Source organism: Balaenoptera borealis, assembly GCF_965194805.1.
Source record: "Balaenoptera borealis genome assembly, chromosome: 2".
In the NCBI taxonomy this organism is placed as follows: Eukaryota; Metazoa; Chordata; class Mammalia; order Artiodactyla; family Balaenopteridae; genus Balaenoptera; species Balaenoptera borealis.
This window is the reverse complement of record NC_138867.1, coordinates 117826200-117852044: the sequence shown is the minus strand read 5'-3', so window position 1 is coordinate 117852044 and position 25845 is coordinate 117826200. Positions and strand designations below refer to the sequence as shown.

The window sequence follows — 25845 nt, the reverse complement described above, 5'->3', positions numbered from 1 at the left end:
TAATCAAAAGCAAGGACATTCTCAAAGACTACTTGGGTCTTGTGTAAAGGACTCAGGGTTCAATGTGAAAAGGTTCCCATTGACCATAGATGGGGCTCTTGGAGTTTCAAGAAGGATAATAACTGCAGTGAATTGAAGCAAATCAAATATGTTTAAATCCCCAAGTTTAAGTCCCCATCATGATACTTAAAAGAACAAATTAAACTTCACTGGTCATTTTTGAAGAGTGCTGGGTAGCAACCAATTCATAATCAAAAATAGCAAATAAATAGAAACAATAAAGCATCTTCTGTTTATCTTGCCTTTCCAATATGAACTGAATCTCCGTGTACTCAACTAGTTGAGGGCAAGTTTATCTTTATAGAGAAACTCTAGCTAAAAAAGGAAGAGTGATGCAGTTAGAATATTACCTTTCTGTAACCTTTAATGAATTAATGGACCTTGGCAATGATCAATGATCATCAATGGCTGCAAAAGAAAGGCAATCAAACATTATCTGCATTGTTGTGGATGATGTGGTGTACATCCAGTTATCCCTTAAGGACCAAAGCATTTATTCCCCCAGGTCTGGGAGTGTTGGCTACTCAAGGCTCATGATTCAGTTCCTCCAAGAATTAATCCAGAAGGGAGCTGCCTTGCTCAAGGTTATGTCCCCTTCCTGGGGGTAGCCTGCTTCCAAATGACACAGAGTAGGGGTTCAAAGTGCTTCCACCTTTACCTCAAAGGAAACAACTCTGAAAGACCATCCTAGCTCCAGAGCTCCCTGTGGGATCAGTTGAGCCTTCTGTTGCAGTTGCCATCACAGCTCAGCTTCTCCCATGGCCTAATCCTGCCTCCCTTATCCCTCAGAGGTATTGTACCCAAGAATAGTCCCTAGTAAACCTCTTGCCCACAAATCTTATGAGTTGGTTTATTAGGGAACCTGACTCTGACATGCCTCCTGATAGAAGTAGACACCACTGCCCATGAAGTTGTCTTGATAGGAAATCAAATCTGAATCTGATTGAGATCCAACTTCCAATTTAAAGGAAATTCTGGGGACAGCAGATATGTTAAATGATATAATGGATATGTAATCAGCAAAGTTCAGAATGTTGGAAACTGTAGAACTACTGGATTTTTCAACAATAAATTATAAGAAAAAGATGGAGGGAATGAAACCAGTAAATTAAAAGATACCTAAGATAAATATCAACCAGTTACACTGTATTTAGAGCCTGACCAAATCAACAATGTTAAAAAAATTTGTGAGATAATTGGGGCCATTTAAATAATTACTTGGTATTTGATAATATTAAGGAGTTTCTGTTAGACATTTTTAATGTGAAATGGTATTGTGGTTGTGTTTTTTAAAAAGAGAGTCATTTTAGAGAAACATAATCATTTATGGGTAAGATGATAGTATGTCTGAGTTTTGCTTTATGCTTATCTGGAGGAAGTGGGGAAGTGGGTGGGTGGGGATATAGATGAAACAAGACTGGTCATGACTTCATAATTTTTAAAGCTGAGTGACAGATCCATGAAGGATTATTATACCATTCTCTGTACTTTAGTATATAGATGAAAATTTCTGTAAGAAAAAGTTGTCTTTTTTTTTTAAGGTAGTTCCAAATTGGCAGAATTTCCAGGTTACTGGTAGAAACAAATATAAACCCTTTTTGGAGGCACCCACCCATCAGCAGACAAGCAGATTAAAGTTTTACTGAGCTCTGCCTGCCAGAGCAAAAGCCAGCTCTACCCACCACCAGTCCCTCCCTCCCATCAGGAAGCTTGCACAAGCCTCTTAGATAGCCTCATCCACCAGAGGGCAGACAGCAGAAGCAAGAACTACAATCATGCAGCCTGTGGAACGAAAACCACATTCACAGAAAGATAGACAAAATGAAAAGGCAGAGGACTATGTAACAGATGAAGGAACAAGATAAAACCCCAGAAAAACAAGTAAATGAAGTGGAGATAGGCAACCTTCCAGAAAAAGAATTCAGAATAATGATAGTGAAGATGATCCAGGACCGCAGAAAAAGAATGGAGGCAAAGATTGAGAAGATGCAAGAAATGTTTAACGAAGACCTAGAAGAATTAAAGAACAAACACTAGAAGAATTAAAGAACAAACAAATAGAGATGAACAATACAATAACTGAAATGAAAAATACACCAGAAGGAATCAATAGCAGAATAACTAGGGCAGAAGAACGGATAAGTGACCTGGAAGACAGAAGGGTAGGATTCACTACCGCAGAACAGAATAAAGAAAAAAGAATAAAAAGAAAAGAAGACAGACTAAGAGACCTCTGGGACAACATTAAATGCACCAACATTCACATTATAGGGGTCCCAGAAGGAGAAGAGAGAGAGAAAGGACCTGAGAAAATATTTGAAGAGATTATAGTCGAAAACTTCCCTAACATGGGAAAGGAAATAGCCACCCAAGTCCAGGAAGCACAGAGTCCCAGGCAGGATAAATCCAAGGAGAAACACACCGAGACACGTAGTAATCAAATGGACAAAAATTAAAGACAAAGAAAAGTCATTAAAAGCAACAAGGGAAAAACAACAGATAACATACAAGGGAACTCCCATAAGGTTAAAAGCTGATTTCTCAGCAGAAACTCTACAAGCCAGAAGGGAGTGGCAGGATATACTTAAAGTGATGAAGGAGAAAAACCTACAACCAAGATTACTCTACCCAGCAAGGATCTCATTCAGATTTGATGGTGAAATTAAAACCTTTACAGACAAGCAAAAGCTGAGAGAGTTCACCACCACCAAACCAGCTTTACAACAAATGCTAAAGGAACTTCTCTAGGCAAGAAACACAAGAGAAGGAAAACACCTACAAAAACAAACCCAAAATATTTAAGAAAATGGGAATAGGAACATACATATCGATAATTACCTTAAATGTAAATGGGTTAAATGCTCCCACCAAAAGACACAGACAGGCTGAATGGATACAGAAACAAGACCCATATATATGCTGTCTACAAGAGACCCACTTCAGACCTAGGGACACATACAGACTGAAAGTAGGGGATGGAAAAAGATATTCCATGCAAATGGAAATCAAAAGAAAGCTGGAGTAGCAATACTCATATCAGATAAAATAGACTTTAAAATAAAGAATGTTACAAGAGACAAAGAAGGACACTACATAATGATCAAGGGATCAATCCAAGAAGAAGATATAACAATTATAAATATATATGCACCCAACATAGGAGCACCTCAATACGTAAGGCAACTGCTAACAGCTGTAAAAGAGGAAATCAGCAGTAACACAGTAATAGTGGGGGACTTTAACACCTCACTTACACCAATGGACATGTCATCCAGATAGAAAATTAATAAGGAAACACAAGCTTTAAATGACACAGTAGACCACGTAGATTTAATTGATATTTATAGGACATTCCCTTTGAAAACAGCAGATTACACTTTCTTCTCAAGTGCATACGGAACATTCTCCAGGGAGAGATCACATCTGGGGTCACAAATCAAGCCTTGGTAAATTTAAGAAAACTGAAATCATATCAAGCATCTTTTTGGACCACAATGCTAGGAGATTAGAAATAAATTACAGGGAAAAAACATAAAAAACACAAACACATGGAGGCCAAGCAATACGTTACTAAATAACCAAGAGATCACTGAAGAAATCAAAGAGGAAATCAAAAAATACCTAGAGACAAATTACAACAAAAACACGATGATCCAAAACCTATTCAATGCAGCAAAAGCAGTTCTATGAGGGAAGTTTATAGCAATACAGTCCTACCTCAAGAAACAAGAAAAATCTCAAATAAACAATCTAACCTTACACCTAAAGGAACTAGAGAAAGAAGGACAAACAAAACCCAAATTTAGTAGAAGGAAAGAAATCATAAAGATCAGAGCAGAAATAAATGAAATAGAAACAAAGAAAACAATAGCAAAGCGATAAAACTAAAAGCTGGTTCTTTTTTTTTTAAAGCTGATTCTTTGAGAAGATAAACAAAATTGATAAACCACTAGCCAGACTCATCGAGAAAAAGAGGGAGAGGACTCAAATCAATAAAATTAGAAATGAAAAAGGAGAAGTTACAACAGACACCGCAGAAATACAAAGCATCTTAAGAGACTACTACAAGCAACTCTGTGCCAATAAAATAGACAAATTCTTAGGAAGGTATATCCTTCCAAGACTGAACCAGGAAGAAATAGAAAATATGAACAGACCAATCACAAGCACTGAAATTGAAACTGTGATTAAAAATCTTCCAACAAACAAAAGTCCAGCACCAGATGGCTTCACAGGTGAATTCTATCAGACATTTAGAGAAGAGCTAACACCCATCCTTCTCAAACTCTTCCAAAAAATTGCAGAGGAAGGAACACTCCCAAACTCATTTTATGAGGCCACCATCACCCTGATACCAAAACCAGACAAAGATACTACAAAAAAAGAAAATTACAGACCAATATCACTGATGAATATAGATGCAAAAATCCTCAACAAAATACTAGCAAACAGAATCCAACAACACATTAAAAGGATCATACACCATGATCAAGTGGGATTTATCCCAGGGATGCAAGGATTCTTCAATATATGCAAATCAATCAACATGATAGACCATGTTAACAAATTGAAGAATAAAAACCATATGATCATCTCAATAGATGCAGAAAAAGCTTTTGACAAAATTCAACACCCATTTATGATAAAAACTCTCCAGAAAGTGGGCACAGAAGGAACCTACCTCAACATAATAAAGGCCATATATGACAAACCCACAGCAAACATCATTCTCAATGGTGAAAAACTGAAAGCATTTCCTCTAAGATCAGGAACAGGACAAAGATGTCCCCACTCGCCACTATTATTCAACATAGTTTTGGAAGTCCTAGCCATTGGCAATCAAAGAAGAAAAATAAAAGGAATCCAGATTGGAAAAGAAGAAGTAAAACTGTCACTGTTTGCAGATGACATGATACTATACATACAGAATCCTAAAGATGCCCCCAGAAAACTACTAGAGCTAATCAGTGAATTTGGTAAAGTTGCAGGATATATGATTTTCTACTCTACATAGAAAATCTTAAAGATTCCACCAAAAAACTACCAGAACTAATCAATGAATTTGGTAAGGTTGCAGTATACAAAATTAATGCACAGAAATCTCTGGCATTCCTATACACTAACAACGAAAGATCAGAAAGAGAAATTAAGAAAACAATCCCATTCACCATTGCAACAAAAAGAATAAAATACCTAGAAATGAACCTACCTAAGGAGGTAAAAGACCTGTACTCAGAAAACTATAAGACACTGATGAAGGAAATCAAAGATGACACAAACAGATGGAGAGATATACCATGTTCTTGGATTGGAAGAATCAATATTGTGAAAATGACTATATTACCCAAAGCAATCTACAGATTCAAAGCAATCCCTATCAAATTACTGATGGCATTTTTTACAGAACTAGAACAAGAAGTCTTAAAATTTGTATGGAGACACAAAAGACCCCGAATAGCCAAAGCAATCTTGAGGGAAAATACGGAGCTGGAGGAATCAGACTCCCTGACTTCAGACTATACTACAAAGCTACAGTAATCAAGACAATATGATACTGGCACAAAAAACAGAAATATAGATCAACGGAACAGGATAGAAAGCCAGAGATAAGCCCACGCATCTATGGTCAACTAATCTATGACAAAGGAGGCAAGGTTATACAATGGAGAAAAGACAGTCTCTTCAATAAGTGGTGCTAGGAAAGCTGGACAGCTACATGTAAAAGAATGAAATTAGAACACTCCCTAACACCATACACAAAAATAAACTCTAAATGGATTAAAGACCTAAATGTAAGACACTATAAAACTCTTAGAGGAAAACGTAGGAAGAACCCTCTTTGACATAAATCACAGCAAGAGCTTTTTTGACCCACCTCCTAGCGTAATGGAAATTAAAGAAAAACAAACAAATGAGACCTAATGAAACTTAAAAGCTTTTGCACAGCAAAGGGAACTATAAACAAGGCGAAAAGACAACCCTCAGAATGGGAGAAATATTTGCAAACGAATCAACAGACAAAGGATTAATCTCCAAAATATATAAACAGCTCATACAGCTCAATATTAAAAAAAACAAACAACCCAATTAAACAATGGGCAGAAGACCTAAATAGACATTTCTCCAAAGAAGACATACAGATGGCCAAGAAGCACATGAAAAGCTGCTCAACCTCACTAATAATTACAGAAATGCAAATCAAAACTACAATGAGGTATCACCTCACACCAGTTAGAATGGGCATCATCAGAATATCTATAAACAACAAATGCTGGAGAGGATGTGGAGAAAAGGGAACCCTCTTGCACTGTTGGCGGGAATGTAAATTGATACAGCCACTGTGGAGAACAATATGGAGGTTCCTTAAAAAACTAAAAATAGGATTAATATATGACCCAGCAATCCCACTACTGGGTGTATACCCAGAGAAAACCATAATTCAAAAAGACACATACATCCCAATGTTTATTGCAGTACTATTTACAATAGCCAGGTCATGGAAGCAACCTAAATGCCCATTGACACATGAACGGATAAAGAACTTGTGGTACATGTATACAATGGAATATTACTCAGCCATAAAAAGGAATGAAATTGGGTCATTTGTAGAGATGTGGATGGACCTAGAGACTGTCATGCAGAGAGAAGTAAGTCAGAAAGAGAAAAACAAATATTGGATATTAACGCATATATGTGGAACCAGAAAAATGGTACAGACGAACCAGTTTACAAGGCAGAAATAGAGACACAGATGTAGAGAACAACTGTATGGACACCAAAGGGGGAAAGTGGTGGGGGTTGATGGTGGTGGGATGAATTGGGAGATTGGGATTGACATATATACACTAATATGTATAAAATAGATAACTAATAAGAACTTGCTGTATAAAAAATAAATTAAAAAATAGGGAGGTTATCTTGGATTATTCAGGTGGGCTCAATGTAAGCTCAAGAGTGTTTGAAAGTGGAAGAGGGAGGGAGACAAAAGGAAAAAAAAGATAATTGCAGTTAGGAATTCAGTAGATAAGGTAAATAACTAGTCAGACACAGCTGAAGAGTAATTAAGTGAACTGGAGTATAGACTTGAAGAAATTACCCAAAGTGCAGCATGAAGAGACAGAAATGAAAAAATTAAAAATTAAAAAGTGGTAAAGAGACATGGGGAATAGAATGAAAAGGCCTAATGTTAGTTCCAGAAGGATAAACAGAATGTGGGAGAAGCTATATCTTAAGAGGTTTGGCTAATACTTTTCCGAAATTGATGAAAGGCATGTATTCTGATTCAGGAATATCTGACTGCATCCCAAGCAGAATGATTAAGAAAATATACATTTCTGACAACATAGCAAAACTATAGAAAACTGGAGTTATGAAAACAGCTAGAGAAATGACAGATGAGCTACAAAGTAGTAGGAGTGGTGCTTGGCAAAAAGAGGGAAAACAGTTGTGCCCTGAGTACTGTTAGCCTAGTTGCTTGGCCTGAGAACTATGCTCTGATGCCATTTTCATCAGTTCTAGACAGTAATTGCCATCACAGTTCCCTTGTCTGTGACATTTCTTTCTTGGTCCCATTAGACATCTGGATTTAAGGAAGAATCCGCCATGCTCCCTAAAGTTGAAGGTATTTCAAGTCTGCCAGATTTCTCATTAAGTGCCTGTTCATGGCCCGAGGTTACTGGAAAGAAAGTAATTTATCTCTTTGAGGAAAAAGAAGAGTGGAACTACAGAGTCTGATGAGGAGGCAGTCAGCTTGGGCTTTTCTAAATATCACATTCCTACTTTCTTCTTAACTCCTACCAACCTCAGTTTCTCTCTTTCTCTGTTTTTATCTTTTTAAGTGTTACTGGTTTTATAGAGCATATACTTGATTGTCATGAAACATTTAAAAGGTATAGGAGAGACTGATTTCGGCTCGACAGTAGGAGCTTTGCTGACCCACTCCCACCAGTGAGACTGGTGAAAATTATTTTTAAAAATAATAAAAAATAAAACCTCTGGGGGCTTCCCTGGTGGCGCAGTGGTTGAGAATCTGCCTGCCAATGCAGGCGACACAGGTTCGAGCCCTGGTCTGGGAAGATCCCACATGCCACGGAGCAACTAAGCCCGTGAGCCACAATTACTGAGCCTGCGCATCTGGAGCCTGTGCTCCACAAGAGAGGCCGCGATAGTGAGAGGCCCGCGCACTGCGATGAAGAGTGGCCCCCACTTGCCGCAACTGGAGAAAGCCCTCGCACAGAAACAAAGACCCAACACAGCCATAAATAAATAAATAAAATTAAAAAAAAAAAGAATTATTTGTAACTTATTAAAAAAAAAAAAAAAAAAAAAACCTCTGGAAATGGTCCTAAGGGTAAACAGCAAATAAAGAAACCTCTACTCACTGAAATCTACAAAATTTTGGTAAGAAAGGCAAGAGTCTTTGTCATTTGAACCAAGACAGCTTTTTCCCTCCCCACTTGCAGCTCAGTGAGGTAGAGACTCTACTCCAAACTGCTGCAGCCAGGAATGCGGGACTTCCTCTACCCCCAGCTCCCAGTTGGAGGGCTTCTTTCCTGGGAAGAGCAGAAATGTATCATTTCTCATCCTCCCCTGAGCTACCTGTAGCTAAAGCTAAGTTGTGATTGAGCACATTCCAGAGTGGGTGTTCCCTTTTTCTGTCCAATCTCCACTTGTGCAATGAAGGCGCTGCCTTTGGTGTGGAGCACTGAGAATCCTGGGACCCCATTCATCTTTTCCCTGGCTCATGAGGTGGTCGTTCTATGCTGGGAGAGGCAAGTTGACAGAACCTCCACTGCTGGCTTCTGTACTCCAATGCACTGAGCACTCAACTCCTGGATTAGGAGTGTCACTCAGAAGCTTGTCATTGTTCTGACTTCCAGCTCCAGAACCCTGGCTCAAATTTTGCCTGGGGGGAAGTGAGGCCATAAAACAGATCTCTCCTCATCTCCTCCCAATGGAACTGACTTCATTTGCAACAGAGTGTGCAGAAGTTCAAACCTAAGGATACTGCAGCACTATTTACAATAGCCAAGACATGGAAACAACCTAAATGTCCATCGACAGATGAATGGATAAAGAAGATGTGGCACATATATGCAATGGAATAATACTCAGCCATAAAAAGGAACGAAATTGAGTTATTTGTAATGAGGTGGATGGACCTTGAGTCTGTCATACAGAGTGAAGTAAGTCAGAAAGAGAAAAACAAATACCGTATGCTAACACATATATATGGAACCTAAAAAAATGGTACTGATGAACCTAGTGTCAGGGCAGGAATAAAGACACAGACATAGAGAATGGACTTGAGGACATGGGGGGAAGGGGAAGCTGGGACGCAGTGAGAGAGTAGCATTGACATATATACACTACCAAATGTAAAATGGATGGCTAGTGGGAAGGTGCTGCATAGCACAGGGAGATCAGCTCGATGCTTTGTGACGACCTAGAGGGATGGGATAGGGAGGGGATATGGGGATATATGTATACGTATAGCTGATTCACTTCATTGTACAGCAAGAACTAACGCAACATTGTAAAGCAAAGTATTTATTGTAAATACTCCAATAAAGATTTAAAAAAAAAAAAGAAAAAAAGAACAGTGGAGGTTGTGTTAAAAGGCAGCTGGGAGGAGATTGATGGATTTTACAAAGAGGCACCAGCTAGATTGTACACCAGCTACTTTGCAGGAAGGAACCAGGGAGTAAGATAGTTGGGAGGAACCCTCCAGGCTGAGAACAAACATCAAACAGGGACCTCAGAAACTATTCCTTCAAAGGAGTCATACATTGATAGGATTAGTTTGTTGAACAATTTGTGCCCCAGACATTGTTGAAACAATAGAGCTCTTTATATTTTAGGGATTAACCTTTTGTGTTACAAATATTTTTTCCAAGTTTGTCATTTCTCTTTCAACCTTACTTATGGTACTTGTACAAAAATTTTATTGAAGTATAAATTGTATTGATTTACAATGTTGTGTAAACTTCTGCTGTACAGCATAATGACACAGTTATACTCATATATACATTCTTTTTTACATTCTTCTCCTTTATGTTTTATCCCAGGAGATTGGCTGTAGTTCCCTGTGCTATACAGCAGGACCTTGTTGTTTATCCATTCTAAATGTGATAGTTTGCATCTACTAACCCCAAATTCCCAGTCCATCCCTCCCCACCATTGTACTTTTCTATATGGAAGTTAAAAATGTTTATTTTGACAAAATTGTTAATCTATATAGTTTCTGTTTCTTATGACACATATAAAGCTGTTTATACACCAGGAGTATATAAATATTTTTTCTTCATATTATTTTAAAAATATGAGATATTTCAAACATAAAGAGTTTAGAAAATCTTATACTCACTACCCAGATTTAATAAACTAAAGTTTGCTATATTTGGTTAAGATTTCTTAAAGGCATAAAATATTAGATATAGTTGAAGACCCTTTCGTAATCCTTTCTATTTCCCTTTCTTCTTCCCAAGGTAACTACTGTTCTCAATTTTGTGTGCATCATATCTGTTTTTTATAGTTTATCATATATATCTGTTTTCATATCTGTGTGTGTCTGTATGGATGTATGTTTGTATTTAAGTTTTTGCCTATCTGATGGATGTGAAATTGTATCCCATCCTTCTTTTTATTTCATTCTTCCCTGACTTCTATAGAGACTGAGTACATTTTCCCCCCCATAATTGGAATCATACTGTATATACTGTTCAGAAATTTCCTTCCTCCCTCCCTCCCTTCCTTTTTTTTTTTTTAAATGGTGAATTATATTGATTGGGGTTTTTTTTGTTTGTTTTTTGTTTGTTTTTTAAATTTGTTTATTTATTTATTTTTTTTTAATAAGAAACTCCAAAGTCTTTATTTAAAGTGATTGTATCTTTTGTACATTTCAGCCAACAATGAATGAAAGTACCAATTGCTCCACGTTTGTCAACATTTTTTTTTTTTCACACACACACACTGTATTTTATTTTTACAAGAGATAAATAAACTGACACCAAGCATTGTACATGGATGACCACAACAAAAGCAACAATGATTGCAATTACCAAACATGAAACACACTCATACTATGTCATAATATTGACATTCAGTCCAGTAATCCTTCACTGTAACAGCTCCTTTACTTTGCAGTGAAAATTGATTTGTATATTCTTTGCCTCTGAGTCCTTGTGGGATTTTTTTTTTTTTAAATTCAGACAGAAAGTCACACAAATTATACTCATCCTCATCAGTTCACTCAGTCCCATGTAATTAATTTTTTTTTTCATCTTGATCTTTTGTTAGCACTTTTATGAGTTCATCAGTTTTTCATTAGAGTTCTGAAAATGCTTATTCATTCAGTTCAGCAGTACAGTCAGTTACCAGAAACCTTTACTTGTCAGAGTCTTTTCCATGAATTTCTTGAAGATGAAACCCTTTTATAGGAACATATTTGCAAAATCAGCAGAGTACACCCAGAACTGTCTGTAAATGACAAAAGACTTAAAAATGACCACGGTTAAAGATTTGATGAAAGTTCATAATAATGCAGTTGACAAGAAAATTAGTTATTTCTGAGATATACATTTTAAAGTAATAACTAGGATTATTACTTATAACATTATACCAGAACATATAAGATTTTTAGAAATTTCATGCAATGTCTGAAACATTTATATTAACATATTTCCATACATATTTCCATACAAATACAAATATAAGATTTTTAGAAATTTCATGTAATGTCTGAAACATTTATATTAACATATTTCCATACAAATACAAATATAAGATTTTTAGAAATTTCATGTAATGTCTGAAACATTTATATTAACATATTTCCATACAAATAACCCAATGAAAGTTTAGTATTAGTTGTTTTGTTTGTTTTTTTATACTGCAGGTTCTTATTAGGCATCAGTTTTATACACATCAGTGTATACATGTCAATCCCAATCGCCCAATTCAGCACACCACCATCCCCACCTCACCGCAGTTTTCCCCCCTTGGTGTCCATATGTCCATTCTCTACATCTGTGTCTCAACTTCTGCCCTGCAAACTGGCTCATCTGTACCATTTTTCTAGGTTCCACATACATGCATTAATATACGATATTTGTTTTTCTCTTTCTGACTTACTTCACTCTGTATGACAGTCTCTAGATCCATCCACGTCTCAACAAATGACTCAATTTCGTTCCTTTTTATGGCTGAGTAATATTCCATTGTATATATGTACCACAACTTCTTTATCCATTCGTCTGTTGATGGGCATTTAGGTTGCTTCCATGACCTGGCTATTGTAAATAGTGCTGCAATGAACATTCGGGTGCATGTGTCTTTTTGAATTACGGTTTTCTCTGGGTATATGCCCAGTAGTGGGATTGCTGGGTCATATGGTAATTCTATTTTTAGTTTTTTAAGGAACCTCCATATTGTTCTCCATAGTGGCTGTATCAATTTACATTCCCACCAACAGTGCAAGAGGGTTCCCTTTTCTCCACACCCTCTCCAGCATTTGTTGTTTGTAGATTTTCTGATGATGCCCATTCTAACAGGAGTGAGGTGATACCTCATTGTAGTTTTGATTTGCATTTCTCTAATAATTAGTGATGTTGAGCATCTTTTCATGTGCTTCGTGGCCGTCTGTATGTCTTCTTTGGAGAAATGTCTATTTAGGTCTTCTGCCCATTTTTGGATTGGGGCGTTTGTTTCTTTGATATTGAGCTGCATGAGCTGTTTATATATTTTGGAGATTAATCCTTTGTCCGTTGATTCATTTGCAAATATTTTCTCCCATTCTGAGGGTTGTCTTTTTGTCTTGTTTATGGTTTCCTTTGCTGTGCAAAAGCTTTGAAGTTTCATTAGGTCCCACTTGTTTATTTTTGTTTTTATTTCCATTACTCTAGGAGGTGGATCAAAAAAGATCTTGCTATGATTTATGTCAAAGAGGGTTCTTCCTATGTTTTCCTCTAAGAGTTTTATAGTGTCCAGTCTTATATTTAGGTCTCTAATCCATTTTGAGTTTATTTTTGTATATGGTGTTAGGGAGTATTCTAATTTCATTCTTTTACATGTAGCTGTCCAGTTTTCCCAGCACCACTTATTGAAGAGACTGTCTTTTCTCCATTGTATATCTTTGCCTCCTTTGTCATAGATTAGTTGACCATAGGTGCGTGGGTTAATCTCTGGGCTTTCTATCTTGTTCCATTGATCTATGTTTCTGTTTTTGTGCCAGTACCATATTGTCTTGATTACTGTAGCTTTGTAATATAGTCTGAAGTCTGGGAGTCTGATTCCTCCAGCTCCATTTTTTTGCCTCAAGACTGCTTTGGCTATTCGGGGTCTTTTGTGTCTCCATACAAATTTTAAGATGATTTGTTCTAGCTCCGTAAAAAATGCCATTGGTAATTTGATAGGGATTGCATTGAATCTGTAGATTGCTTTGGGTAGTATACTCATTTTCACAATGTTGATTCTTCCAATCCAAGAACATGGTATATCTCTCCATCTGTTGGTATCATCTTTAATTTCTTTCATCAGTGTCTTATAGTTTTCTGCATACAGGTCTTTTGTCTCCCTAGGTAGGTTTATTCCTAGGTATTTTATTCTTTTTGTTGCAATGGTAAATGGGAGTGTTTCCATAATTTCCCTTTCAGATTTTTCATCATTAGTGTATAGGAATGCAAGAGATTTCTGTGCATTAATTTTGTATCCTGCAACTTTACCATATTCATTAATTAGCTCTAGCAGTTTTCTGGTGGCAGTTTTAGGATTCTCTATGTATAGTATCATGTCATCCGCAAACAGTGACAGTTTTACTTCTTCCTTTCCAATTTGTATTCCTTTTATTTCTTTTTCTTCTCTGATTGCCGTGGCTAGGACTTCCAGAACTATGTTGAATAATAGTGGTGAGAGTGGACATCCTTGTCTCGTTCCTGATCTTAGAGGAAATGCTTTCAGTTTTTCACCATTGAGAATGATGTTTGCTGTGGGTTTGTCATATATGGCCTTTATTATGTTGAGGTAGGTTCCCTCTATGCCCACTTTCTGGAGAGTTTTTATCATAAATCGGTGTTGAATTTTGTCAAAAGCTTTTTCTGCATCTATTGAGATGATCATATGGTTTTTATTCTTCAATTTGTTAATATGGTGTATCACATTGATTGATTTGCGTATATTGAAGAATCCTTGCATCCCTGGGATAAATCCCACTTGATCGTGGTGTATGATCTTTTTAATGTGTTGTTGGATTCTGTTTGCTAGTATTTTGTTGAGGATTTTTGCATCTATATTCATCAGTGATATTGGCCTGTAATTTTCTTTTTTTGTAGTGTCTTTGTCTGGTTTTGGTATCAGGGTGATGGTGGCCTCATAGAATGAGTTTGGGAGTGTTCCTTCCTCTGCAATTTTTTGGAAGAGTTTGAGAAGGATGGGTGTTAACTCGTCTCTAAATGTTTGATAGAATTCACCTGTGAAGCCATCTGGTCCTGGACTTTTGTTTGTTGGAAGATTTTTAATCACAGTTTCAATTTCATTACTTGTGATTGGTCTGTTCATATTTTCTGTTTCTTCCTGATTCAGTCTTGGAAGGTTATACCTTTCTAAGAATTTGTCCATTTCTTCCAGGTTGTCCATTTTATTGGCATAAAGTTGCTTGTAGTAGTCTCTTAGGATGCTTTGTATTTCTGCGGTGTCTGTTGTAACTTCTCCTTTTTCATTTCTGATTTTATTGATTTGAGTCCTCTCCCTCTTTTTCTTGATGAGTCTGGCTAATGGCTTATCAATTTTGTTTATCTTCTCCAAGAACCAACTTTTAGTTTTATTGATCTTTGCTATTGTTTTCTTTGTTTCTATTTCATTTATTTCTGCTCTGATCTTTATAATTTCTTTCCTTCTGCTAACTTTGGGTTTTGTTTGTTCTTCTTTCTCTAGTTTCTTTAGGTGTAAGGTTAGATTGTTTACTTGAGATTTTTCTTGTTTCTTTAGGTAGGCTTGTATAGCTATAAACTTCCCTCTTAGAACTGCTTTTGCTGCATCCCATAGGTTTTGGGTCGTTGTGTTTTCATTGTCATTTGTCTCTAGGTATTTTTTTATTTCCTTTTTGATTTCTTCAGTGATCTCTTGGTTATTTAGTAACGTATTGTTTAGCCTCCATGTGTTTGTCTTTTTTACGTTTTTTTCCCTGTAATTCATTTCTAATCTCATAGCGTTGTGGTCAGAAAAGATGCTTGATATGATTTCAATTTTCTTAAATTTACTGAGGCTTAATTTGTGACCCAAGATGTGATCTATCCTGGAGAATGTTCTGTGCGCACTTGAGAAGAACGTGTAATCTGCTGTTTTTGGATGGAATGTCCTATATATATCAATTAAATCTATCTGGTCTATTGTGTCATTTAAAGCTTCTGTTTCCTTATTTATTTTCATTTTGGATGATCTGTCCATTGGTGTAAGTGGAGTGTTAAAGTCCCCCACTATTATTGTGTTACTGTCGATTTCCTCTTTTATAGCTGTTAGCAGTTGCCTTATGTATTGAGGTGCTCCTATGTTGGGTGCATATATATTTATAATTGTTATATCTTCTTCATGGATTGATCCCTGGATCATTATGTAGTGTCCTTCCTTGTCTCTTGTAACATTCTTTATTTTAAAGTCTATTTTATCTGATATGAGTATAGCTACTCCAGCTTTCTTTTGATTTCCATTTGCATGGAATATCTTTTTCCATCCCCTCACTTTCAGTCTGTATGTGTCCCTAGGTCTAAAGTGGGTCTCTTGTAGACAGCATATATATGGGTCTTGTTTTTGTATCCATTCAGCCAGTCTATGTCTTTTGGTTGGGGCATTTAATCCATTCACGTTTAAGGTAATTATCGATATGTATGTTCCTATGACCATTTTCTTAATTGTTTTGGGTTTGTTTTTGTAGGTCCTTTTCTTCTCTTGTGTTTCCCACTTAGAGAAGTTCCTTTAGCATTTGTTGTAGAGCTGGTTTGGTGGTGCTGAATTCTCTTAGCTTTTGCTTGTCTGTAAAGCTTTTGATTTCTCCATCAAATCTAAATGAGATCCTTGCTGGGTAGAGTAATCTTGGTTGTAGGTTCTTCCCTTTCATCACTTTAAATATATACTTTTTTCCTATATTTTTTGGTTGCATGACTTTTTTATTTATTTTATTTTTGGCTGCGTTGGGTCTTTGTTGCTGTGCATTGGCTTTCTCTAGTTGCGGCGAGTGGGGGCTGCTCTTCATTGTGGTGCACGGGCTTCTCACTTTGGTGGCTTCTCTTGTTGCGGAGCATGGGCTCTAGGCGCATGGGCTCAGTAGTTGTGGCACGCAGGCTCAGTAGTTGTGGCTCATGGGCTCTAGAGCACAGGCTCAGTAGTTGTGGCACATGGGCTTAGTTGCTCCGCGGCATGTGGGATCTTCCCGGACCAGGGCTTGAACCCATGTCCCCTGCATTGGCAGACGGATTCTTAACCACTGCGCCACCAGGGAGGTCCACTTCCTTTTTTTGATGAGTAAATTTTTTGTTTGTGCCATCAGGGCTGCACTTTTTTGAATTACTTCTTCACATCTTTTGCCTGATCTTCCATTGAGTCTTCTGTTTATTGCTTAGTGTTTTTAAAATATATACAATCTGTATACTTACATATAGTGTGTATATTTTCATGTCTGTTATATATAATCTGTATACTAATATTTTGTCAGTTATATGCATAGCAAATGTCTTCTAGTATATGACTTGTTGTTTAGCATTGTTTTTTGTTTTTTTTTTTAAGTTTTCTTTTTTTTTAAATTAATTAATTAATTTATTTATTTATTTTTGGCTGTGTTGGGTCTTCGTTTCTGTGCGAGGGCTTTCTCTAGTTGTGGCGAGCGGGGGCCACTCTTCATCACGGTGCGCGGGCCTCTCACTGTCGCGACCTCTCTTGTTGCAGAGCACAGGCTCCAGATGCGCAAGCTCAGTAGTTGTGGCTCACGGACCTAGTTGCTCCGCAGCATGTGGGATCTTCCCAGACCAGGGCTCGAACCCGTGTCTCCTGCATTAGCAGGCAGATTCTCAACCACTGTGCCACCAGGGAAGCCCTTTAGCATTGTTTATGTTGCCTTTTGTTATAGACATTCTAATGTATTTTTAGAAAGTCAAAATTACCACATTTTGTTTATAGTTTCTTTTCTTTATATTTTAAGAAACTCTTTATTGCCTTGAATGTATAAAGATATTCTCTTATGTTACCTCCTAAGAGTATAAAGTTTGTTTTTTATAAATTTATCTATTTATTTTTGGCTGCTTTGGGTCTTTATTGCTGTGCACGGGCTTTCTCTAGTTGCAGCGAGCAGGGGCTACTTTTCGTTGCAGTGCGCGGGCTTCTCACTGCGGTGGCTTCTCTTTGTTGTGGAGCACAGGCCCTAGGTGCGTGGGTTCCAGTGGTTGTGGCACTCAGGCTCAGTAGTTGTGGCTCATGGGCTCTAGAGTGAAGGCTCAGTAGTTGTGGTGCACGGGCTTAGTTGCTCTGTGACATGTGGGATCTTCCCGGACCAGGGCTCGAACCTGTGTCCCCTGCATTGGCAGGCGGATTCTTAACCACTGCGCCACCAGGGAGGTCCTGAGTGTAAAGTTTTGACCCTTAGATTTTTATTCTAAAACTTATTTGCTCTGTGCTGTGATACATAGATTTATTTTAGTTCTTACCATGTGGTCAACTAGTTGTCCTGGCACCATGTAATGAGTAATCTGTCTTTTCCCCAGCGAATTATAATGGTTCCTCTACTGTATACCAAGTTCCCCTGTTTGTGTGGGTTTGTATTCTGATCCGTTGGTCTCTTTTCCTATCCTTGTACCAATCTCATATTATTTCCATTACTGTAGCTTTATATGTTTCTATATCAGGTGAAACAAATCCTTTTTTCTTATTCTTCTTTAAAATTGCCTTGAATATTTTTGCCCCTTTACTCTTCCATATGGATTTTGGGCACACTCTGTCAGGGTCAACAAAAACTCTGGATATTTCCATTAGAGTTAAAGTAAATTTACAGATTATTTCGTGAGAATCAGCATATTTACACAGTTGTGTTCCCATCTATGAACATGGCTTATCTTTCCACTTAGATGCTTTTAAAGCTTTTAATAATAATCTTTTAATAATTTTTCTACTTAGGCATTAAATATCTTTTGTTATCCCAAAGGATATAACCTTACAGGATTTGTTATTGTAAATAGGATTGTTTTCAAGTTTTCATTTTCTAATTTGTTGTTGCTGATGTATGATTTAAAAAAATTTTTTTATGATTAATTTATTTTTATTTTTTATTTTTTTATTTTTGGCTGTGTTGAGTCTTCGTTGCTGTGTACAGGCTTTCTCTAGTTGCGGCGAGCGGGGGCTACTCTTCACTGTGGTGCGTGGGCTTCTCATTGTGCTGGCTTCTCTTGTTGCAGAGTACAGGCTCTAGGTGCGTGGGCTTCAGTTGTTGTGGCATGTGGGCTCAGTAGTTGTGGCTCACGGGCTCTAGAGCACAGGCTCAGTAGTTGTGGCGCACGGGCTTAGTTGCTTCACGGCATGTGGGATCTTCCCGGACCAGGGCTTGAACCCATGTCTCCTGAATTGGCAGGCAGATTCTTAACCACTGCACCACCAGGGAAGCCCAGTTTGCTGTTTTTTTAAATCATGAATTTGTATTAGATTTTATTGATAATTTCTTATATCTATAGAAGTGATTATATGATTTTGTTTCTGTTAATTTGCTGAAGTGATGAATTGCATTAGGAGGTTTTTCTACTGTTCTACTTGGCTGTGATGTGTTATCTTTAATATTTTGTTTGATTTAGTTTGCTAAGCCTTAATTAAGAATTTTTAAATCTGTGATTATAAATGATGTTGGTCATGTGATTTTTTTTGGTTATACTAGTCTTTTTTTTTAATGAGAAAGCATTTAGTTTATTCTTATAGAACCCTTAATGCTTAATAATAATCTTAACGTGACCTTAACATTTTAAGGACTTCATTTATGCTTTTGTGGATTACAAAATACAAACTTCACTATTACTATTTTATTTTATTTTATTGGCCGCGCTGCGTGGCGTGCCCGACTAGGGATTGGACCGTGCCCCTTGCAGTGGAGGCCCAGAGTCTTAACCACTGGACCGCCAGGGAAGTCCCTAATTATTTTTATTGAGATAGATATAAGGACTCCACAGACAAAGAACTCTAAAAAAATGCTTTTTTTCCCCTAAGTATCTCATTCTCATGGGAGAATACCATCAAAACCGATCAGATTTATATGAACTCAGATATGTTGTGCAAATATAAATCCAGAGAAAGCTATGAAATTGAAAAGAGTTATCAGAACTTACTATAAAATTTAACTAGACATAAGTAACAGGCCAGCTAAGCTCAGATTTAATGTTTGTCATACTGTTCTTACATGGTTTTGTATAAAGGTTATAGTGATGTCATAAAAGGGTTTGGAATGCTTTCCTTCCCTTTCTAATGTCTGGAACATTTTGTACAAGATGGGGCTGTCAGTTCCATAAAGGCTTGATGAAACTTACCTGTAGAACCACCTAGGCTTGGCACTTTTTTGTGTGGGTAGTTTTTTTTTAATTTCATATTCAATATCATTAGTATTTAAGTCTCTTTAGATTTTCTCTCTCTTCTTGAGTCAACTTTGGTCATTTTTCCTTTATATTACATTTAATTTTTGACATAAAGTTGTTTAAAGTATTACCTTAGGATTTTTTATTTTCATCTGTACTGCATCTATAGTTAGGTTTCCCTTTTCATTCCTAATATTATTTACCTGTGCTTATCTCCTTTTTAGTTAGGCCAATCTTTCTAGAAGTATATCTTCTGATAGTCTTTTGGCTTTGTTAATCCTTTTTTTTTTGGCCTCCATTTTTTATTTAATTTATTTCTGCAATTAACTATTATTTTTGTTTATATACTTTCTTTGGGTTCATTCTTTTGTTCTTTTTGTAACTTTTCAATTTGAAAATAATACAAGGCTTTAGTTTTCCCTGTAATACCATTTTAGTTAAATAGTTTATAATTTATATTATGGTTGTTTCGTTTGTTGGTTGGTTGGTTTTGAATCCATGAATTATTTAGTAATGTGGTTTTGGTTTCCCAAATGCAGTTGACCCTTGAACAGCACAGGTTTGAGCTGCGCGGGTCCACTTATACACAGATTTTTTTCAGTAGTAAATAACATAGTACTGCAAGATCCGGGGTTGGCTGAATCTGCAGATGTTGACCACAGATGTGGGGGAACCATGTATATGGAGGAACCACATATGCAGAGGGCTGACTGTAAGTTATACGTGGATTTTCCACTGCACAGAGGGTCAGCATCCCTAACCCTGGCGTTGTTCGAGGGCCAGCTGTACAGTGTTTCCTTCTCTGTATTTATGTATATATGTGTGTATGTATGTGGTTTGCCTTGTGAGCAAAGAGTATGGTCTGTATGATAATGATTCTTCAGTATTTGCTGAGACTTCCTTTTTGCTTGCCAAGTAGTTAGTTTTTGTGAATGTCCTGTCAGTGCTTCTGAAGAATGAGTTTTATTTGTTGGATACATGGACATATATAATATTTTTTTGCTTTATATACTTGCATATGTGAATTTAACTTTGTATATAAGGTGTTTGTGTTTCCTGTTTTCTTACTAATATGTGGCCAGCCTTGCTTTCTTTTCTGAGAAATTAGTAGTGAAATCTTTCTATGATTACATATTTTTCTTTCTTCCTATAATTGCTCAATATATCTACCAGCTTTCTTTCTGCTAGTATTTTCTTGGTATAGCTTTTTCCATCCCTTTTCTTTCAATATTTCTCCCATAGTATTTTGGATATATCTTTTCTTCATTTAGCTTATAGCTAGATTTTGTTTTATTAATCCAATTAAGTATATTTGCTTTTTAGTGGGTGAATTTAATACAGTCCCTTTTATTATGATTGATTGACATAGTTGGATTAATTTCTGCTATTTGTTTTGGTGATTACCTTTAAGTTTTTAACATGCTTGATTGGGCTGCTGAAGTGTAAAGTTTTTTTTACCTCCTCTCAGTACAAGAACTGTAAGGATGCTTTAACTCCAATTTCTCCATTCTCCGTGATTTTGCTGACTGATATTTTATTTCCACCTTGTTTTTAACCAACTTTATAAAGTAGTCATTATTACCATAATCAGTGCTAACATTTTACAGTTCATACTTGTTCATATTTACCTATATGTCTATTGATTTCTTTGCCTACTTTTTCCTTCTGGAGTTCAATTTTCTCTAGTTATTCTTTCATCAGATGTTGGGCTGGTAATCTTTCTTAGATTTTCCTGAAACTGTCATCATTTTGCCCTCCTTGAATAATACTGTATCTAGTTATCCTTCTGGTATCTGTTGTTATTCATGGAAAATCTATTGCCAATCTAATAGTTTTTCCTTCTGTAGGCAGTCAGTTTTCCCAGTTGTTTTAAGGTTTTTCAGTTGTATTTAATTATCAGCAAGTTTTACCATTATATGTCCAAGAAATTTATTTTCATTTATCCTGTTTGGCTTCTCAATGTGCTACTTCAATCTTTAGATTTCAGTTGTGGAAGTTTCCTGATTCATTGCCATTACCTGGTTCATTGGCTCTCCCCCATATTCACTATTCTCGTCTCCCTAAACTTTTATCAGGATAATATTGGACCATGTGTTTCTAACATCTCTTAACTGTTATTGCATATTTTTCATCTCTTTATCTCTTCTGCTTCTTTCTGGATGACTTCTTCCACTTTATTTTCAAATTAACTGATTTTTTCTTCAGTAGTGTCTGATGTGTTTATTACGTCCATAAAGTTGCAATTTAAATGGCTATGTTTTTCATTTCTAGGGGTGTCCTTCTAATTATTGCTTCAGTGACATCCAAAAGTTTTGATTTGTATTATTTTAAGTATTGTTCATTCAAAATATTTTAAAATTTTAATTATGACTTGATTCATGATTTATATTTAAGTGTATTCCTTAATTTCGAAATGTAATGGGAAGTTTCTACTTATGTTTTTGTTAGTAACATCTAGCTTGTGGTCAGATAAATACTTTTATTATTTCAGTCATTTTAAAATAGTTGAGACCTTCCATTAGTATATGATCAGTTTTTATAAATGTTCACATGTGCCTGAAAAGGATGTGTATTCTACACTTTGATCATGAGATAGCCTGTCTGCCTTTCCCTTTCCTCCTCCCTTCTACCCATCTCTTTCCTCTGGATATAGAATTCTATGATGACATTTGTTTTATCCCAGTAAATTAAATATATCATTCCATTCTGCCTTCTAGTGTTGCTGTTGAGAAGTTTGCTATCAATTGATCACTCTTTTGAAAATAATCTCTACCCCACCCTCCCACTGTCTACTTTTAAGATTTTCTATTATTTTTTGTACTTTTTCATGATGATGTGTTTACGTGTGGATTTTTTTTTTTTAATTTCCTCTTGGAGTTTGTTGAATTTATTCAATCTGGATTTGTGTCTTTCATCTGTTCTAGAATATTTTTAGCCATTATACCTTCAAATATTATCTCTGCCTCTTTCTGTTTCCTATCTTTTCGAGGTTCCAAATAAACATATGTTAGACCGTCTTAATCAATAGTCTTTTATGTTGCTTTCCCTGTTTTCTGTATTCCTCATCTGTATGCCACATTTCTGCTGAAATCCTGATAATTTTGTATGAGCTATCTTCTGGTTTACTTATTTTCCCTTCTACCATGTCTAACCTACTATTGAATCTGTCCATTAAGTACTCAATTATGGATTTATAGTTCTAATTTTTAGAAGTTTTATTTGCATCTTTGTCAAAGTCTGATTTATACCTTTTTAAAGTTTCCTATTCACTGCAGATATTTTAAAGGATGTCTTTTATTTATTTAAACATGGTATAGATATTTTATAATATATATTTTTACAATTCCAGGTCTTTTTCTTCTAGTTTGCATCATTGGTGCCTTGTTTCCTTATATGCTTGGTTATTTTTACTGTACTACTCATTGATTGTTAAAAATGTTTTGGGGCCAGAGAAGATTTGGGTTTTCTTCTGCCAGGGTGCCTGGAATAATCAATGATCTGGAATCATCTCAAATCAAGTTCACAACTTGAGGTTTTCTAGTCTGCCCAAGAGATGTGAACCTAGATTGTAAACCATATGAAGGCAGATCGTGGCTTCAGTTTTTTGGGGTCAGTTTTTTCTTTTTCCTTTTTCCTTCCTCTCCACCCCCCGACCCTGCCCTGCCTTTGTACTGCTTATTCCCAGGGCAGTCTTTTTGATTCACCTTTAAGCTAGAACTTCAAAAGACTAAACTCTCAGGAAAATGTGGGGAGGGTTTCTACTTTGGGTGGCTCTAGACCTTGACTATGTTCTCCTTTCCCCACAAGGCTGCCAAAACCAAAACCCAAGTTTGACTGAATCAGTGAATGCTGCCGGCCTGAGTGGCTTCAATAGTCTGGTTACTTTTCTGGATTTCATCTGTTCCTTAGCTTTTGGTTTTGTAGTTCCTAAACATTTTGTTGCTTTTTTGATGGCTTTTAGGGAGATATTTTTTTATATTCAGTTTTTTTGTTTTCAAAGAGTGGTTTGATCTGAATAATCTAATTCACCATTATTGGAGATGAGAGTTGGCCATTGATTTTTTTTTAAAGAATTTGTGGACTTTTTTTTTTTAATATTTATTTATTTGGCTGTGTTGGGTCTCAGTTGCGGCATGTGGGTTCTTTCATTGCGGTGTGCAGTCTTCTCTAGTTGCGGCATGCAGGCTTCTCTAGTTGCGGTGCGCGGGCTCCAGAGCGCATGGGCTCAGTAGTTGTGGTGCGCAGGCTCTCTAGTTGCGGCATGCAGGCTCTTTAGTCGTGGTGCATGGGTCCAGCTGCCCTGCAGCATGTGGGATCCCAGTTCCCCAACCAGGGATCGAACCCATGTCCTCTGCTTAGGAAGGCAGACTCTTAACCACTGGACCACCAGGGACATCCTGGACACTGATTTTTTAAAAAAATATTGCAGGGTACCTTACTAAACCTTTTTATTGTTTATAAAAGCTTTTAAGTTTATTCTTTAGTTTTTACAGTCAAAATACCTGCAAAGAAAGATACACATTTTCTTTTTTAGTGGTGATAGTAGGTACTTTATTTGTTTTTGACAGGAATCCTTTTGGTATTTCAGGATTATACATGATGCTGGCATTTGATGTGTATGTGTTTATGTGTGTTTTATCTATTTTTATATGTATTTGTTTATGTTACATATGTTTATGTTAAGTATGTTACAGTAGTGTTAAGTATGTATACATAAATTTCATTTCCACCAAAGGCTTCTATGAGGAATTTATGGTGAATTGTATGACTTTTGCCATCTACCAAGATGATTATATGATAATCCTTCTACTGTGACCACTTGTTTGGTGAATTTTATTTATATATTACCCAATAGTGAATCATTTTTACATATCTGTAATTATTTCCTTGGTCAATGTATTAGTTATCTATTCCTATGTGACAAGTTACCATAAACTTAGCTGCTTATAGCAATGCACTTTTTTTATATCAGTTTCTTTGGTTCAGGAGTCTAGGCATAACTTAGTGTGTCTGAGGCTTAGTCAATCTGAGGCTTGACTGGGGAAGGATATCTTTCTAAACTCATGTGGTTGTTGGCAGAATTCAGTTTTTTTGCAGGTTGTCAGATTAGGGGCCTCAGTTTCTTGTTGGCTGGAGCCTGCCCTCAGTTTCTTGCCAATGGCCATCTCCATAAATAGCTCACAACACAGCAGCTTGCTTCTTCAAAGCCAGCAAGAGAGAGAGAGTTCTCAGCAAAACAGACATTACAGTGTCAGGTAGTGTTAGTGACCTACACATATTCACATACATCCTGTCACCTTTCCTGTATTGTGTTAGTTAGAAGTAAGTCATATCTCTTACTTAAGGAGATGTTTCTGGTTTTGGTCTAGACATTAAAAATTATCTGCAAGTAACAGGAAATGGTATATATAAGATAGACATTTATTTCTCTTTCACCTAAAGATGATCGTCAGGTCAGCAGAGCTGGTGTGGCAGCCCCCCTCCAGGTAGACACAGGGGTCTTGAGTTCCTTCTAGTCACACTTTGATGCCATCCCTAAGGAGTAACCCTTTCTTCATCATTTTAAATGATCCGATCTGCATTCCAGGGTGCAGAGCAGAAGAAGGGACATAGAAGAGGAAGCCAATGACACTTAAGTCTTTTAAGGAGGATCTTAAAAGCTGGCAAATGATGCTTCTGTTTATACCCTGTTGGCCAAAATGTAGACTTTTTACTTATACTTTATTTGCCCAGCAAAAATTTGGCTGCGGTGGAAGAATGGGAGGACAGATCATGAGGAACAACTAGCAATTTCTACCACAACTAGCTGTAAGCTAAACAAATAAACAAACAAAAAACTAAAAAACTCTTTGCTCTGGGATAGTTAAGCATAAAATTATCTTTTTTCTTTTTTTGGAGATTTGAGAAATTACCAAAGACTCAGTTTCTTTTCTGTAGAATGGGGAGGACTTGAAGAGCACAGTATGCCAGAGAGAACTGAACTAACCTGGACCAGGTACAATGTGGATATGAGGAAGGCTGGTTGTGGAAAAGGAGCCTGCTAGGGGCAGGAGCTTTACATATTTTGTTTCATTTAGTCCTTGCAACAACTCTTGCTGTGGGTAATAGTATTCTGGCTTTACAGAAGAGGGTACTTGCCCAAGGGCTCTCAGATGACTTATGGGAGGGCAACCCTTTAAAACCAGGTCTTTGATGT

At 36.6% G+C, this 25845-nt stretch overlaps 1 protein-coding gene and 1 long non-coding RNA gene across 9 annotated transcripts in view; one reads left to right on the top strand and one right to left on the bottom strand.

Annotated features, from left to right (window-relative positions):
• The window catches only part of SIL1 (SIL1 nucleotide exchange factor), a 313671-nt gene that overhangs the window by 246374 nt on the left and 41452 nt on the right, over positions 1-25845 (top strand). The window lies entirely within an intron of this gene.
• On the bottom strand, positions 1546-16122 carry LOC309624240. Its single transcript, XR_014241829.1, has 2 exons — positions 8391-16122; positions 1546-8052 (listed from the first exon to the last, which is right to left on the bottom strand). It is a non-coding gene; the product is annotated as an uncharacterized lncRNA (long non-coding RNA).